The sequence below is a fragment of the Dromaius novaehollandiae genome, chromosome 23 (assembly GCF_036370855.1).
Source record: "Dromaius novaehollandiae isolate bDroNov1 chromosome 23, bDroNov1.hap1, whole genome shotgun sequence".
NCBI lineage: Eukaryota > Metazoa > Chordata > Aves > Casuariiformes > Dromaiidae > Dromaius > Dromaius novaehollandiae.
In genome coordinates, this window is record NC_088120.1 from 11,876,525 (window position 1) to 11,881,168 (window position 4,644).

A 4,644-nucleotide genomic window follows, 5' to 3' on the forward strand; every position below is an offset into this window, starting at 1 on the left:
GGACTATGTAGACGCCTTAGCACCCCTCTAGTGCGCTCTGGAGCCCTCTTTTCCACAGAATGGGGCCCCCCAGCTCTCTTCCGGCCCCCCAGACCCCTTAGACACCCTGTAGTCTCCTCGCAACCCCTGCAGATTTCTCCCTTCCTTTCCAGAGGCATTTCTTGATAGTGTAGATGCCTTAGTACCCCTCTACTGCTCTCTCGACCCCTCTTTTCCACACAATTGGGCCCACCACCTCTCTGCGAGCCCCCCAGACCCCATAGACACCCTCTAGTCTCCTCGCAACCCCTCCAGATTTCTCCATTCTTCCGCAGAGGCATTTCTTGATAGTGTAGACGCCTTAGCACCCCTCTACTGCGCTGTCAGCAACTCTTTTCCACAGAATTGGGCCACCTTCCTGTCTTCTAGGCCTAACCCTATGAACCTTCTTTTTGCTTAAGATTTCCGTTTTGGATATTTAGAGTACTTCAGGACCCTGTTAGAAGCCTCAGAATTTCTCTTCAGGTTTTCTTCATGCTGTGGAGCCCTGTTTTTTCTGCCTACCACACTTAGCAGCCCTCTGTTCTGCTTTGGCCTCATCTTTTGCCCTTTTATTTTTGCCGTGCAGAGCTCTGTTTTTCCTCCAGACCCCTCAGCACCCCTCTAGTCCCCTCAGCAGGCTTGTAAAGGCCTTTGTCATGAGCCAAAGCTGTGTTTTGGATCTGCAGTTCCCTTAGGAGCTCTATAGTGCACTCAGAACCCCTCTGGAGGTCTTCGTTGTGCCCCAGAGCCCTCTTTTGGTCATCTGCATACTATAAGAGCCTTGCTGTCTCTTCAGAGCACTTCCTGAGGTCGGTCACGTTAGCCAGTTTTGGGTTTTTTGCCATTTAGTCCCCTTAGGAGCCCTCTGGTCTGCTCAGAACCACTCCTGGGGTGGGGTGCTTGTTCTGCACCAGAGCTGTCCTCTGGCTGCACAGCCCCCTTTGGAATTCTCTAGTCTCCTCAGAAGCCCTTCAGATTTCTTCCTTGTTCTCCAGAGTCATTCCTTGGCCATGCGGGCTGCTTAGCACCTCTCTAGTGGCCTCTGGACTACTCTTTTGTCCTTCCTTGTTCCCTAGAGCTGTCTTTTGGCTATTTCCTTTAGGAGTTATTTAGTGGTCTCAGAATTCTTCCTGAGCCCTCTGTTATGCCCTAGAGTGCTGTTTTCATTGTTTAGGTGCCTGAGTACCCATGTTTTCTTCTGAACCCCTTTGGAGGCTTTACTTGTTCTCTTCTGCCTTATTTTAGTTGCTCTCTAGTCTGCGTAAGAGATATCTAATCTGCTCTGGATTCTTCTTTAGAGCTTTGTTGTGCTGCCTAGACCTCTATTGGTCCTGTAGAGCTCTGAGGAACCCCTTTATTTTACTCTGGACTACTCTGTCAGCCTTTCTTTTGTGCCTGAGCTCTGTTTTGGCCCTTTAGTCCTTGTGTGACCGCTGTCATCCATTCATAACTGCTTCTGGAAGCCTTTGTTGTGCCCCAGAGCCCTGCGTGGGTTCTCCAGCCCTCTTAGCATCCCTCTTCCCTCCTCGTGCGAGTCCTCCACTTAGGCATACAGAGGTAGTATTCCCGTGGGGAACTCTCCATTCCACCCAGTGGCCCCTTTTTCTAAGCACTCTAGGTACTATACAGGAAATACCCCTGTTTGGAAGTACTCACATTACAGAAGCAGCGTTGTTCCGGGGGGTTATTTAGATATCTTGGTTTGCCCTAGAGGAAATGCTGTCTTCCTACAACAGCTGTATTCAATACAGGTGTGAAGCAATTAGAGCAGTGTGGTGTAGCGTTCCCTTTATAGGTTATGTGGAATCTTGTAGTTTTCTTTCTAAGCCTAAGCAGAACTGATTTCTAGTTTTCAGTGTAAAGGCTAGTGCTAGTTAGGGTAAAAGAATTTAATAACAGACCTCCTGGTATTATGGATACAGTATATGAAGTCTTAGTAACAAAGAAGATGGTCCATTTTATCCAAGAGGTCTGTTTAGCCTTTCTGTGCTCTGCAGCCTAGCTACAGAGTGGAAGCAAAAGCCTTGCTCTTCCCTAGCCCTCTGTCTTTATGGCTGGCAGTGCTTTGCCCCTCCCCTTCCCAGGGCTTGTGGGTAGGGCAGTGGGCGGGGCTAGGGGTACATAAACCGAGGGCCTGGTGGCAGGGAGTTCATTCTGCGTTTGCTGTCCTTTGGGGTTAGTGGTCTGAACTTGTCTCGGCGAATAGCAGCATTTGCAGAAGCAAAGGTATCCAGGAAGAGTTATTGCTGCATTTGGAGATGCAAAGGCTGTTCCTTAAGATTAGAGCAACGGGATGGCTGTAAGGTGGAGCCGTAAGCCTGCCAGAAAAAATCGCTTAAAGCAGGCAGTTTTGGTTTTGCGTCGGTGTCTCGGCGCGGGGTGTTCAGGGGTGGAAGAGGGCTTCCGCGTCTGCAGTCGTATCTTTTGTTAACCATCAGTATTGTTTTGTTGCGTTTCTGTGTTTATTGCGGAAGGGATGCAGCTTCATCGCTCGGCTGTTTGAAGATGATGACACTCGAAGAATTGTTTGTCCCTCAGCTGGATTGCAGAGAAAAGGACAGAACAGGGGTCCCCGGAAAACATTTCCATCTACGTTTCTGCTCTACGTAGTGCTTGTGTGCCTTATGTCCAGTAATGTGGATGCATGTGTGATATCGTTCTCGTCAGCTACTGTGGTTTCCGGCTTGCTTGCCGGATGTTCTGCTGCTCCTCAGAAATATTGTCAGCTCTGTTCCAAGAGGAAGTGAGTAAGTTTTTTTTGTAGTATGCAGAGTTATGGAAGAGTCTAGACTTTATGTGAAGAGTGTGAAGAGCCAAGTGAGCATTCTTCCTGCCTGGAAGTGCAGTATGATGAGAAAGGAAGTCACATCTTTGGAAACTAAGTGCAGCTGTGAGTAAGTCCATGTGTCTGAAGGGGTCAAAAAGCAACCTCCTGCAAGCTAACGAATTCACCTCTTTTCTTGTCCAAGCCTCAGTGCTGAGAGAGGAAAAAAAACTGCTGGCCTTCTCGGGACCGGCAGGAAGCAGTTTGCAGTCTCGCCCGGCAGCTCTTTTCTTTCATCTGTGCCTGCGAACCCACTGCCATCTGCTCTTTTGTGGCTCTGCTTCTGACTCCTACCGTGGCTTCTGGGGCTGTCCGCTTTGCTTTTTCAGATACCTTGCGGGCCTTTTCCAGGCATGCCTGAGGATTTGAGGTGAGGTAGAATGGGTGAGTGTAATGGCGTGTCAGTTGTTTTACGGCTAGTCCGCAGTGCCTAGGAGAAGAGTAATTTTGTTGTTTTGTTTTTTGCAGGTGTCATGGGATTACTTTCAGTCAGGATGTGGGAGTATCGCTTTGGCGCGGTGCAGGTGAATGGAGCGACAACGGCGGTTTGGAGAGGCACGCTCTTGCAGATGAGTATGGAGGTGCCCGGCATGGGGTGTGACTGCTTGCGCTCTGGTTTGGCAGGTGATGAAGGTGAGCGAAGGAAGATTAGAGAGGATGTGGCTGCCATTGAGTGATGCCTCTTAAGGATCAAAAAGTGACCTGACCGCCCCCCCCCCGCCCCCAGCCCTGGAAAAGCTAAGGTGAGGGGCAAAGGGTGTTGGGGTTGTCTTCATTCTGTGCATGCGTGCTGATATTCAGTGTAGTAGGGAGGGCTGCTCTGGATGAGTGGTGTGTGAGGCAGAGGTGGTGGGGTGCGCATGGCAGAAAGTGAGGGTGTGGTACATAGGGCAGCTCCAGCCTGTGTCTGTGTTGTGTAGTCTATGTGGTGTGTGTTATAGCTGTGCTATCTTTTGCTCAGGTCTTGATGTTGCTCTTGCTCTTTGTGCTCAAGGAGCACAGCCCATGCTCCACAGCGCCATCGCGGCAGGCATCCACCGTCTTTTGCCTGGCCTCAGTCATCGGCATCGCTCCAGCGGATCGCGTCTCGTCCCGTGCCGGCAGCCGAAAGGGGCGGTCCGTCGCTCCGGCTTTGCATCGTGACCATTTGCGGCCGCTCATCTTCGGGGCCATTGTCGAGGCCTTTTTGCCTGCCCCTCTTCTGTTTCTGCTCTTGTTTTTCATCTTCTTGGCATGCTTTCAGGGTTCTTCCCTGTATCGCCGCAGCCTCGGGTCTTCCCAGCTGGGTGCTTCGGCATCGGTCGTCCCAGCTTTGCGGGCCGCTTTCCATCCCGGGCAGTGGCGTTTGATTCTTTTCTGGGCTCATCCGGAGCAGCAGAGCTGCACGGTCATGGCATCGTAGGGCTTTCTGGCTGGTAGCATCTTATGCGTGGGAATAGTTCTTTTTGCGTATGGCTTTCCTGCATGTTTGTGTTTGATGCTTGTACCTATGTGTGTTTGTTTTGTGTCTAATGCTTGTCTGTGTGTGTGGGGCTGGAGCTGCTTTGCCTGCGGTTATTAGCAATGGTAGCGTATGGAGTGTGGCAGTGATGGCCCGGAATGGTGATCGGTCAGTGTCTGTGTGCTCCAGTTTATGTTGCTTTTTGCAGATGCAGAGCAGTGTTCCAAGTGGGTGCAAGGGAGCTGGAAGGAAGGGGCATGCCCCAAGAAGGTGAGCTAGAGATTTGGTTTTGGAAGGAGAGTGTTGCGGTCAGTGGGTTGCCCGGTTAATTTTTGCTTTGTGCTTGTAGGTGTGGAGC

At 50.8% G+C, this 4,644-nt stretch overlaps 1 long non-coding RNA gene across 3 annotated transcripts; it reads left to right on the forward strand.

Moving 5' to 3' along the window:
• The first annotated feature begins 2,517 nt into the window (after positions 1 to 2,517).
• Positions 2,518 to 3,529, forward strand: LOC135330667 (uncharacterized). Of its 3 annotated transcripts, XR_010392634.1 has the most exons (4): positions 2,518 to 2,667; positions 2,786 to 3,229; positions 3,314 to 3,369; positions 3,470 to 3,520. It is a non-coding gene; the product is annotated as an uncharacterized LOC135330667 (long non-coding RNA). The 3 variants fall into 3 exon arrangements; XR_010392636.1 differs by lacking the exon at positions 2,518 to 2,667 and having other exon boundaries at positions 2,681 to 3,215; positions 3,470 to 3,529; XR_010392633.1 differs by lacking the exon at positions 2,518 to 2,667 and having other exon boundaries at positions 2,681 to 3,229.
• Positions 3,530 to 4,644: the final 1,115 nt, after the last annotated feature.